Below are 13,613 nucleotides of genomic sequence, written 5' to 3'. Positions count from 1 at the left end.
TTGTGTCCCTTTTGTCCTTGTTGCGAATAGTAGGTGTCTCTTTCTGTCAAGCACCTCCCGAGTGTCACTTTGTCAAGGGGACAAAATGGACTGCTCTTTGTTGCCTGTGTGCATATTGTGAGCATATTTTCACCGTCAAGGACAGAAGGTTTCAGGAGATAGCCCAAATTTCAATGTACGACCATCCTAATTCACTCTTTGCGTATTTACAGTTAACAAGATTACCATTTAAAATCCCCTACTGGAATGCTGCATTTCCAAAAGCCACATTTCCACTGAATGTTTTATTTTGGTTTGCCACGGCACCGTTGGAATAAGTAATTCCGGCTGTAGCTGTAGAAGAATGTGCCTGCATCAGATGAAAGTATTAGGATGAAATCACAGCAGCAATACAACGAAAACACAACAAGACAAGTCTCAAAAATGGAGTGAATTTCATCCTCGGTTCAAAAACACGACACTATAAGAATAGCTAGAAAATATATTATGGTTTTCTTTTTGTTTTGCGTTGTCTGGGTCTCACATTTCGGTTTGTGTACCTCACTTTATGTTAACATTTGTTGACAGGTTGTTTTTTGGGAACAAGGTCATAATCAGTACACGATGTGCACTTGTATTGTAAACACACTTCAATCTGTGGATTAGAGCCATCTGCGCACCAAAAAAATGCTGCTAAAATGTTTGACCTTGTTAGCACTTATTCCAGCTCGTTCATTGGCCACACAAGTTCATGCATATTTAATAGAAAAGCTCACTTGACCTTATAAAAGGTACAACACAGCGCATGCTTTATGTAACTCCGCCCCTTTCAGCCAAGTACTTGATGTGCTTTCCTGCTTGATGCTTTTGGAAAGTCACCTATTTGTGATTTAGGCCAGTCCTTGATGTTCTAAAATGACAGAGCAAATCTAGGTCCAGAGTTCCTCATCCTTTAATAAATAGGCCAAATGCCGACCTCGTTGCCTGAGACGCTGTCAGAGCAAATGGGAGTGTTGAAGGATGAATGATAAAAGCAATGTTTCCTTTTTTTTTTTCAAGACGCAGAACAATGTTGTTCATCTGTAGTTTTAGGATTGAAAGAGAAGTCGGTATAACAAGAATCTAAAAGGAAACGCGGAGAGTCGCAGTGACTCACAAGCTAATGAGAGCTGCGCTCTTGAAGCTTTTTGCCCCACTTTGACAGATAGGGCGCCTTTTAACATGGATTACTTTTAGCTGAATGTTTCCACTCGCGAAAATCCATGCTCTGTCCAAAGTAAGCTATTGTCAAGGTGCTTTAAGGTCAGATTCTATTTTTATCTGGACATAATTCAATCTTTTTTTTTTGCCCCTCCTATGTCTTAACTGGTTTAGCATCCATCAAACTTTGCATTGGCTGTCGCATGCATATTTTGACAATATGACTTGACAATGGGTACGTAAAGAAAGAGGTTTAATGAGTTAATGCGTTCCGATAACACTGTGGGTAGCTGCCAGTCAGACACTTTATTAAATCGACATCACTTTGATTAATTGAGAAGCATATGACTACAATTAAAGAGGAACCGAATTGAGGAAAGCAGATTCCATAACAAGAGAAAATGTTCTTAACTTCCCAGCGGGATGTCAGCAACAGGATTAGCAAATTGCTGTGACATTTGAACCCTAGGCTAGAACTAGCTAGCGGAGTTAGGCCGTTGATAGTAGATTGTGATGAGGCCCTGACAGTGCCTGTTGGTATTATTATGAATGTTTGTGCTGCAACGACAGTATCCCTGCAAGAGCTTGTGTCACGGTTTTTATGAGGAGGGCAGATTTAAGAGGGATTGGCGCTTAATCCTTCTGGGGTTGCCCATGCTGTGCGATAACGGCGGACTTCAGTTAAAGCACTGATGGACTACACTTGTTGGAGAAGTCGCAACTTGGTCAAAACGGAGTCAATGGTACCATTTCTGAGTGACAGGCTTATCAAAGTTTGACTTTTTAAATTCAATTTGTTTTAATTCATTCTTGGAGTAAGTTTTTTTTTTCTTTTTCAAAAATCACATAAGCGCATAAAGATGTTAATTGGTCGGCTGCCAGCCAAGACTTCATTTAAATCAAGTTGCATGTCTGACCTTGACCTTGAAGCCAAGCCGTGGCGAGCTGATAATGCAAACTGTGATGGGAGGGGGGTCATTTGATTCTGAATGCAGCAGTCACATACACTTAGGTCTTTGCATTTGCACGGCACAATACCAGCTCAGTTTTACTCGCTTCCGTTCAAGGCAGTCGGAAAACAACAATGGGGAAGAATAACGGTTTCCCGTAATTATGTCAGAGCCTGGTAGGAAGATCAATTTTATTGAGACAGAGACTGAGAAAATAGTGAGGAGAAGCATGTGTGGTCGGTTCAGGGTTTACAATGGAGTTTGGGTTTTGTTTCCACTACAATGAAATAAAACTTTGCAGTAGTAAAGGCTTATTTTCAAATGTTTTTCCCCGATCGACACCATTCATACAAATGTTGCACACCAGCTAGATCCTTGTAGCCACAACAGAGAGATCACGGGGAGGTCATGCCAAGTCTTCATTACCGAACTTGTGTTGTAAGCCTGTGAGTCCACATGATTCAGCTCATCAGGTACAGTCATGCGGTAGCGACATATCATGTTAGCGTCATATTGTCGCATGTGAGTGTACAGAACGAGATGATTGCCCATATTAATTAGTCAATGCTTGCAACTGAGTGATATAACGCAGGCGAGACACTCAGGCGGGATAAGCGAAGGTCATATCTCATTTCGGGTTCATTTTTATCAACTCCTTTACCGCCATTGACGACTAAAGATGTCTAAATTCCGCTTTAACTGCTTTGATCAAAACTGCCCTGAATTTACACTAAACCTGAACTGTGCTCATGTAACTAGTTGTTAATTTATGTAAAGCAGGAAATTATTTTTTGCTGAAGCACAAAAAATTGTCAAGACGAAGCAAAATTTGCTACGCAAGGCCAGCTTTGTCTGTTTGTCGCATGCAGCTGTGTGCCAGCCGTGACATCTGAGGAGCTTCCTGCAGAGACAATGCTACTTAGCATTTTCCTGCATTTTACCCTCTTGAGAGCTTAACTATGTCAGCATAGTTATCAGTGTATCTGCAGCACAGGTGTCAAACTCAAGGCCCCGGGGCCAGATACGGCCCGCCACATCATTTTATGTGGCCCGCGAAGACAAATTGTGCATCAAATTTGTGTGTCATTACTAGAATTGCAAATTGTCTTCACTTTTAATAATATCTTTTTTTTTTTAATATTTGATCAGTTTTTACTCGTCTGATTTGTTTTGTAGCTTTTACTGTATATAATATGAGGTGCTCATAGATTTCTTTGGGTTGACAGTCATAATGGCCCTCCGAAAGAAGCTATGACTACAATGCGGTCTGTGAAAAAAATGAATTTGACACCCCTGATCTACAGGATTGAGTTGTCTAAAAACAAAAAAACATGGCAGTGTTAAGGTTACCAGAAATTACTGGTGCATAGTCAACCTATTATTATTGTGTTTTTTTTTTAAAGAAAATGATTGTTTACTCGCACAACTTGTTTGCGAGTATTTAATGAGTGGAGCCTGGTTTTGGAACAGATGGAAAAGTTCCATACTTTCCCCTTAGATTTATTAACGTCAGATTTTATGTAAACACAAAAATGATGCTCACTCTTTGGGTTTCCTGTCTGGTTCCAAAGAAGAAGTGCAGGCTAATTGAGTGTAAGTGATATAGCGAACTGCAGCAGTTGACATCCTGACGCACTTTCTCCCTCCATGGTGGCATTAACAGGACACGAGCTGAGAGGCTCACTAACAAAGATTCTCATTTAAGCCGAAATGTTACACATCAACATACATTTTGAATCAACGCCTGGAGAAAGTTGCATGGCCCTAATTTTGACAGGCAGCTGTGATTATCTCCGCCTACGGCTATGTGAGTGACGCATTGCAAGCCTGATTGCATTTTCCCTCCTCAACGGCTCAAAGCCACACGCATTTGCTCGGGAAGAAACATTTCTTTGTTTGTGGATCTGAAAAGTTATCTCCATAGCACAATATTCTATTGTTTCATTGTGTATGCACGCCACCAACAATCATTTCTTGCTCTTTTGGTTTGTCTGCATAACAAATATTACACGCGGTGAAACGAAATGGTTTTGAATCAAGTTTATTCAGATCACATACACAGATAAAACAGAATAAGAAAACAAATCACAAGCTAGGCTATGCCTGGGGTGTGTTGCATCATGTAAAATGCCAAGAAATTTGCATTAGCGATGGCCTTTTTTGAAGTTTCTACCCTCAGGGTTTTGTAAGTCTAAATATAACGAGTGTTGTTATTTATGTGTACCACGAGGGGAAAATAAAAACAAAGGCAATAGCAGAGCCATGGGGGACCTGTCACTCAATCATTTGTGTTAAAAACGGCCATTTTCTTTATTAATGCGTCTATTCTACTTTATAAAAGGAAACATTTGATAGTAATTTTAGGTTGAATGACTAAATGACAAAACTTCTATTGTTTTTATATCTCAGGTGTAATTAACCACGACTCTGACATTTGTTACCAGAGGCACTTTAATAGTTTTTTTATGAACATGAAATACTTTGTTAGAAGCCACCGTGAGTGCCGCGGTTCACTCAAACAACTTCCATTGTGAGTTCAATTCCAGCTCACCGCATGAACACGAAAGAAATCTTGTCTGCCTCCAAATGTACCCCGTAATTAAATAAAACCGATCCAAGTTGTAGTATTCTTATCAGCAAACGTCAGCTGGGATAGTCTTGAGCTCCTTCTGACCTTGAACGGGGATAAGCTGGATAGAAAATGGTGAGATGGGTTAGGTTGTGTTTTCAATGGGATGGCATTTTTAGTATTATACTGCACACCCTTTTAATGCAAGTCAATGTTAAGACACAGAAGAAAGAAATGCAAATTTTTCTCGGCGATTGAAACCGGTGTGGTGAAATTCAAACTTTTACATGCAATTATTATGATTGAGGTTAGTTTTAATGAAGCAGTTTTCTGCAAGAGTAGCAATTACTATTACTTGAAGATACTTTTAAAAGCATCTTGTTAATTTATTATTCCCACTGTAGATTATTTGCCAACACGGGTTGCTAGTGCGAGCCTTTACTTTAGTTATTGATTTGAGGACAGCACTTTCAACTGAGGACTTAAATCTGAATGAGAATTCATTTCTACTTAATCAGTCATACTTGAAGTGATTCTTTGAAGCACGAAATGGCACTAAATAGGCATAAGTGGTTCATGAAGAAAATGAGCGAGTATTATAATATTTTCAACCAGAGTGCTCAGGAATCAGGAAGACGGTCATTATATTTTGTGCGTGTAAACGTGTATGTGGGCCCTCCCCATATACGATCTTTTCATGAACATCTCAGAGCGAGATTGTCGTCTCCATGGCAATTCTTATACTCGGCAAATTCACCTTCAAAAGAGAGCAAAAAAAGTCAGCCAATGCCAAAGAAATTCAATCAAGAGAATCACAAGTTAGCTGCACCCTTTGGTGAAACTGTTACATTCCAAGAGTGGAGGTTGGGGGAAATGTTCAGATGCAAGGGAAAAAGTGATGAAAGAGGAGCATCGAAAGCAGAAGAAGGGCACCGAAGCACAGGGGAGGGCTGTATAATAAACAGCATTGGCTGCCGTTGGGATGAAGACAGACTCATGGCGCAGTACATGGGAAGCGTACACACTGCATCATTTCACTTCCGTCTGCCAAGCAAATGACATCCATCCTTCTCACTTAGCGCAAACTCCTCCTGGCAGCCGTCCTGGATGGCCACCACCCCCTCTTCACCCCCCTCGGAGTGTGCTGGCGGTCGCCTTCATCGGGCTTCAATCAATATTTTAGTGCTCTTGCTCCTGTGGGGTCTGCTCTGAGCCCAGGGGAGGTGATGACGGAAGAAGGAGAGTCGTGTTCCAATATTCACGAAAGGAGCAAAGGGGGACGTGGAAAGGGAGAAATAATCCAACAGAAAATGCTGTTTTTGTATTTCGAAAATACATGTCACCATATTAGCTTTGCATTTGTGACAGAGACATTTTGTCCCTTTTGGTCCTCTCTCATCTCTTGTTGTCACTTTGTTACGCTCACAGGCTGTTGCCACGACGACGGCCGTTGACACAATTAGGGATTATTAGGGGTTGTCAGCCTGACAAGGAGGACAGATCGACGGAGATTGTAGAAGGCCTCCAATGCTAATGTTGGGATTATACATGACTCCATAGATCAAGCAACCGGGTAAAATTTGCCGTGCCAAAATTTGTTCAGCTCTTTAAAAAATATATCAGTGTTAATCCGCCGTTTCTTTTGCCCTAACATTTAATTCAGGAGCAAGTATGTGTAACTGTGGTGCACTTTGAGAACGTTAAAGGAGTTTAGTGTGCCATAACTAAAACTTTTAGGAGGCAAAAAGTGGAGCATGAAGTTGAGCAACAAAGCGGCACAGCCTCTTGCAGCCCACTTTTCTGTTCATCCTTTTTTTTCCCTTGTACATCTATTTATGTTAGTTTAGGAAGCTGAAGTCCAACAGTTGATGGAATCTTAGCAGTGTTTGCTAGCAACAACGATGAAAACTGAAAAAAGAATCTTACTTCGATTCCATTTGTTAACAGAGCAGCCACCCCCGCCCCGGGGTTCACATTCAAGCAGTCCCAAAGAGAATGTCAAGGGAATTTCACAACACATAAACATATGTGCCCTTTCAAGGATCAATATATTATTGACATTATTGAACCTCGGCTTTTACGCCACAAAGACAAGTTTGCCAGATGTACCGAAAGTGGTTTTTATGCGTGTCGATTTTAAATCTTAAACTATCCAAGGGAAGTCGTAGGGCGCACCAACCAATTTATTATTATCAAATTTATATGATAAAACCTTTGCCATGTAGCACTTTTTACTACTCATCCTTTGGCTGTTACTCTTTCTTAATTGGAGTCCGCTTGTGATAAATTCAGTTTAATAGACATGATTTATAAAGGCACACACATCAGACCATGAGAGAGAAAATTCTCTGTGGCCAACTTGAAATGACCTCACGCTCATGAAAGATGAACCTCAGTGGCAAAATCCAAAATGTGGCCAGGATGGTGAGAGCCGGCAAACCTCCAGTGAGGTCGGGTTCCTCTCATCAAGCGGAGGTCAGGTAACGGTCGGTTGTGATCAGCTCAGCTCAGTGGCACCCAATCTGGTATCATCAGGCGAGAACAAAAGTCCACTCTTGTGTTTGATTGCTGCTTCAATAAAGCAAACTATTTAATCAGCGTTACTCAGGTCGGTTGCCCCAAGCGATTTTATTGATTGTCTCGAGGAACGCAGTTTCCTGGCAAAGAGCTTGTTGTCGTAAATTAATGCCTCTTGAGTTCTTATCGTAATCTGGGATGTGTCAAGTTGTCATATTTCTACACATTGTTGGTTAATATAACATCAGCTTCCTCGCTAAGAATAAACTGCCTTTATGTTATGTTCTACTACATATAACATGAGGTCATATATATGGGGAAAAAATGATGCCACTTACTTTCCTGTTTTTTTTCCTGCTTCAGGAAAAAGCCGCAAATCTAATCAGTCTTGTGTAATTAAAATGTGTTATCGGCGCGTTAGTACAATTGGCCTATCTCGAGCCGGAAATTGATTTTAATGCATTTCATTTCAGATCCTGATTAAGATCACATCGTCAGACTTTTTCTGTCATTGTAGCGATAAAAAATCCTCATTAAACTAAACAGGGTGATTATGTTTTGATAATTTTTCCAGATGGGAAAAAAAGTCTAGAAATGTCTTTCTCTCTCATTGTGTTTGCTTTGCCGATTAAAACTGACTCTTTTGTGTTGCAGGATTTATTCCTCTCTGAATTGCCTCTTCTCTGACCTGGGTGGCAAAGTAATAAGGTAGAGTGTGTTGATGTTCTATCTACACTGTTATTGTTTTTGTTTTTTTCTCTCTCTCTCTCTTGCTACTGTGAACGGGACCATGCAAATGAGAGAGTGGGCAGCTCAGTGTTGGAGAATAGGATATGAGAATTGCCGAGGGGGATTAGCTCATTGGCCGTGGGGACATGGTGCATCTTGACCTTGTCTTGTGTGGATTGAACTAGCGTGGATCCCGAAGGCTTTGGGATACTTCACCAGACAGAATATGCATACATACAAGCTATGGCTTGTCCTAATAAATCTCTCAGGACTTTTGTTTGCAAAGGCAAAACAAAAAAAGTCTATCTGATGGTAAATATTTTGAATGCAAGATGAGGAGCACTTGGGGGGAAAGGACACTTTTGGTTACGCAGCAATGTCGCCTGCAGAGGACATGGAACACGGTCGCAGTGCTCGGCGTCCTCTGTATTCTGTCCTGAGGAACATCAGTGGTCATCATTTCACACCAGATTAATTTCACTGTAAGTGCAGCCTGATCTCAACATGAGTGCAACTAATCATTTCCAATGTCATTCAATATGATTAATGATCGGACATTTTTGAGAACCAATAATGGGTCAGTTTATTTTTGTTTTACTCGTTTTTGTTTGTGTGCAAAGACTTTTGTTAGTTTGTGTGCTTGTCCATGTGTGGTGCCCACTCTGTGTTGGCATTGCATTAACATACTTTAATCCTCTGCATGGCTTATTGGACACAAATCCAACCCCAAGCCAAAAGCTTTTAATGTGCCTGCTGTTTGGTTTGTGTTGCCACCTTTGCGTTCCAACTTCAAACAAATCTCCATCAAATGTAAACCCAAACATTTTTGTCAACTTTGCTGTAGTTACAAATCAACTATTGTGTTTTGGTATAACACTTGAGGTTCTATTTTTAGCAATGAGAATATGAAATCAAATATTAATCAATTAAATTAATGAAATCAATGAATTAAATCAATATTAAATCAGAATACAAAAAAATAATAATAGGGGTATATCATTGTCCTCATTCCAGTTGCCCGAAGCTGAGAAATTCTGTAGAGCCTTCGAGGCAAATCCGTGTGAGAAGTGTTGTCTCTTTGTAACAGTTTTGCACCAAGCCCCTCTTCACACAAAGCTCTTCGCCCACGGCTGAAAGCGATCTACAATGCACAATGTAATTGTTTGAACAAAGCAAGGAATTGTGTTGCTTCTCTTTGACAATATGAGCAAATCTAATTATGTTCTCCCCTACTCGGTTGTTGTCATTATTAGGAACGTCTAATTACATTGAATATATTTCCCGGGTAAAATGATGGTGAATGTGGTTTCAATTTTAATGAGTCCGCCATTGTTACTGCAGCTTTTTGCGAGCATATAATTGAGTCTCATTTAGGTGGTGGAGACAAAAGTAAAATTCCTATCGTGATCACAATCGAGCACTAATTGTTTACATGTAGATTGTTTGGATTTATGTTGCACACTACAGCCGTCCACATTGGGCTGTAATTAAATCCAAACGACCAGAGCCAGAAATGTTCCTACCTGATTTTCTGTGCGAATCATTACAAAGATGAATGGCTTGTGTGGAGCTAATTTTTATACTTCAAATTATTAATTTATGAGCTCCCTTCCATTTTCTACCGTCCAAGACATTTATGGCCATTCCCACCATGTAACTACTTTTCTTGTTATTTTTAGCTCTGCCGAGCTTCCAGTCATGGAAGACAATTTGAATTTCACAGTGAGATTAAGCGACGACGTGGGCTCGACACCCAGCTGACAAGAACATTTGGTCCACCGTATCACTCTGATGCTTACTGTTGATGCTTTTTTTTTTTTTTTCATTTAGGTCTCCATTTGTTGTTGCCATCACTTTGATAAGCTTAATACATAATTCATCTGTGATGACAGCAGGAAGTGCTAAGACATGGCATCTAAGAGTCGTATACGCATCTAAGAGCCATTAGCTTTCATCACGTCTCGGTATGACATCTCACTCTCGCAAATGCTTCTCCCTCCGAATTCTGCACACTTACCTTTTCTTTACTTTTCAATCGATGAATTGGCTCTCCTCTCTTTTCTTTGGTAGACAGGTCTGCACTATTGTTGCGCAACCTATAAAGTAGGAATGTCATGACGTCGTTTTGCCAACCGAGTCCATCCATCCATCTATGCATTTTCTGGACCGCTTTGTCCCCACGGGGGTCGCGGGCGTGCTGGAGCCTATCCCAGCTGTCATCGGGCAGTAGGCGGGGGACACCCCGAACTGGTTGCCACCCAATCGCAGGGCACACAGAGACAAACAACCATCCGCACTCACACCTCGGGACAATTTGGAGTGCTCAATTGGCCTACCAAGCATTGTTTTTTGGGATGTGGGACGAAACCAGAGTGCCCAGAGAAAACCCACGCGGACACTGGGCGAACATGCAAACTCCACACATGGAGGGCCGGAGGTGGAATCGAACCCGCACCCTCCTAACTGTGAGGCAGACGTGCTACCCAGTGCTCCACCAACCGAGTCTGATTCTTAAATTTTAAAGATCTGCCCCTCTGCGTACAAATGGTCACAAATTACAATAGAAACGTACGTACAGGAATGTAAAGGTCGGTAGGACGGACACAATAATGGGTTGTTAATGATCACATTGGACTTTACCGTATTTGATCGCAGCATGATAGAGCCACGCTGCCCTTTGCAAATTAACAGTGGCCACAAAGGTTGTTAACAAATAATTGTCGCTGCGATCTTAATTTTCTTTTATTGTTTCACCAGCTCTCGGGCTGGTCTCAATAATGTGGCCAACAGGGATCAGTTGTAATTAGGAACCTTAACTCTGTTTTGTAATCATGTAAAACAACACCATAAGAGAACTCAAAGAAACAATCTTTTGGTTGAAATGTGTTAACATAAATTATTCAAATTTACTTTTTTCTGTACGACCTTGATAGACACTGAAAAAGAGTCGTCATTTCCATTTTTATATTGTAGAAAGAGGAACGTTTGCTTCAATCAGACAACCGTGGAATCCAGTAAGTGTGCACAAGGTCTTAACTGACTAACACGACAGCTGCTGTCGCACTTGAGCTGCCTTGTGACTTTAACAAAACTTCAAAACATACAACGGTGACTTAGAACAGGGAGTACCAAAATATCATCGGCTAATGAGTCCCGTCTTGCTTCACCAAATCGAAAAGACGTTATGATCTCATCATGTGCATGTTCTGGAAAATGTCCATCCTATTCTCTGGAACGTGCCATTAATTCATGTAACCCGAAAATTATTTTTATTATTATTAGGTTTGAAAAAGCAAAAATAAAACTGTTGTTTTGGTTTTCTGTGTTTTACATGGAAAAATAGGGCTTTGACTTTTACGATAGTCCGGCACGCATCATTTGCTTTTACATTGATTCCTAGGGGAAACGTTGCTTCTACTTACAAACTTTTCTACTTACAAACCCGACCACGGAACCAATTAACTTCATGAGTAGAGGTTCCACTCTACATTTATAAGGGTTCAAACTTTACAACCATAACGGCCTTGCTCAGGAAGCCATAGCAACAATTTGGACCACGACAAAAATAAGTTTGACACCCTTGACCTTATCGGACTGTCAGACATGAAATGGGTGAAAGTGTTTGAAATTGTTAACATAACACATGTTTGGCTCAGCCTGACATCCAGGTAGAGTAGGTTTTCCAATCTCACACGTTCACCTTCTCACCTCCATCTTGCATTCTGCTCTTCCAGAAAACCAATTTATCGTATGTGCTAATTAACGAGGTCGGCCTCAATTATAGCAGTAATTGGACCGTGTGGAACACCCAAAATGAGACAAATCACAGCCACTTTGTCATTCTCAGATGAGGAGCTATTACTAAAATAAGACGGGCTGTGATGAACAGCCTACGGGACCTGCTGCTGCCGTCTAACGTTTTGTTTGGAAATCAGATACGGAATTGAACAAAAATGAGAAAATTAGATGTGAAATTTAACAAATTTATATTCTTCAAGTCGTTAGATGTAAAATGGATTATATTGCCGAATTCTGTATATACATGTTCGAATTTTTGGGCGGTCTGATGGTTGCAACATAAAAGATCAATTGTAATAATAAAAATAAATAGAAGCTGAGTATTGTGCAATAGCCTGAGACAGCCTGCTAATTTCCACGTGCTGCTGTTGCATGGCCTTCATGTGCTTTACTGAATTTGAAATATTCTTCTAACAATGGGTGACAAAGGCATGAATATATTCTCTCACTTTACTGGAGACTTTTAGAGATTTTCATTCAAAGTGCAAGAAGTGAGCTGGTATCACTTTCTATTCAACAGTTGACCTTTAAAAATTTTTTTACTTGTCATCCTCTACTTTATTTTTTTTATGCGGAGTGGTGCATTCATCGCGGTTTTTATTACTGAATTCTCACATGCTCATTTTCGCAACTTTTGTACGTAACTCAGGATCGTTTTAATTAAATTTCCATATCTTTTGTTATCATGCCTGCATGGACAACAAATCCCGTGGAGTATATTAGTTTTCCATTATTCTATTGAGGATGAGGAAGAAGTTGTTCCTCTGAGATTAAGACTATCTATGCCAATATACCTTTTCAAGCCTCTGTGCACCATTAATCCTCTTTAAGGCGTAAAGCATTTAGATAAAGTCCAAAGCCATGCTCGATAACGCTGAAATAATAAAATGTAGCAAACGAGACTTCTCTCCAAGTCTCCCTAAATGTTATTTATCAAGTGTGCTGATTTAAACACAAGAGTGAAGACTTCTCACATACATGCACAAATAGCATGGCGGCTGCGATTTGCAAAAAGGGCTAACGTCTTTAAAATGGTAAATAAACCCTGACGGGGCAGATTAAGGCCACGTCATCTGGCCACAAGTGGAGCTTTGGCATCATGAACACGTCAGCGCAGCGTGTGTGGAGCCATGAGCAAAGCTGTATCAAAGTGCTCTAATTTTGGCTATCCTTGCTTTTATGTCACAATGTTACTCATCCATGTGCTGGCAAAGCATCCACACTAGCCCACCTAAGGTCATTGGGTCACATCCCACTTTCATCTCGATGCCCCTCTATCGCTTCCCGCTGTTGCTATCTCATCAAGCTGACCTTGTTCCACTTCCCCTCGGTCTCCTCTTGTTGCCCCAGCCTCTCGTCTCATCCATCTGTGATTGTCTTTTTTTTTCTCGCCTCATGTTTCATCGCTGCCGTAAAGCGCAATAACTTCTGGTGCACTTTGCGCGAATGGAATGGGTGACCGTGTCTGGCTCAGGATTTTAAACCACCTGCCGTCTGCTCCATATCTGTGAGTTTAGTGGATAGAAATAGTGATGACGTCGTGAGCCAAGATGGGGTGGCAGCGTTTTGTGGCGTGTGCCCGTCCGTGATTGTGCCATTTTGTATGTGCAGACGTGTATTCCAGTGGCCTGTAGCGAGGGAACGGGGTTGCACATCTGCTTGTGTGTCTGCCTGCCGTGATTGTGTGTCAGTTGAGTATCCCATCTGGTCTTGCGAGTAATAAATAAAACATTTAATTAGCCGGAGCTGCGGGCACATTTCAGAAACTTGGATCTGTATAAAAACGTAAACGGAAAATATTTGATTCAATGAAAAGAAGACTTCCAAGCAATTTTTTTCAAGCCGACATAAGAACATCAAACATGTGCATT

At 40.8% G+C, this 13,613-nt stretch overlaps 1 protein-coding gene across 1 annotated transcript in view; it reads left to right on the top strand.

The window, feature by feature from the left end:
• Positions 1–13,613, top strand: part of dlgap4b (discs, large (Drosophila) homolog-associated protein 4b) — a 50,561-nt gene that overhangs the window by 5,370 nt on the left and 31,578 nt on the right. The window contains exon 2 of the mRNA XM_061290514.1: positions 7,870–7,923. The gene's annotated coding sequence lies outside the window, so the exon portion shown is untranslated. The remainder of the gene's footprint in view (positions 1–7,869; positions 7,924–13,613) is intronic.

This window comes from Syngnathus typhle, linkage group LG11 (genome assembly GCF_033458585.1).
Source record: "Syngnathus typhle isolate RoL2023-S1 ecotype Sweden linkage group LG11, RoL_Styp_1.0, whole genome shotgun sequence".
Taxonomy (NCBI): domain Eukaryota; kingdom Metazoa; phylum Chordata; class Actinopteri; order Syngnathiformes; family Syngnathidae; genus Syngnathus; species Syngnathus typhle.
Note: the sequence above shows the minus strand (reverse complement) of the source record. Positions and strands in the feature narration are given on the sequence as shown.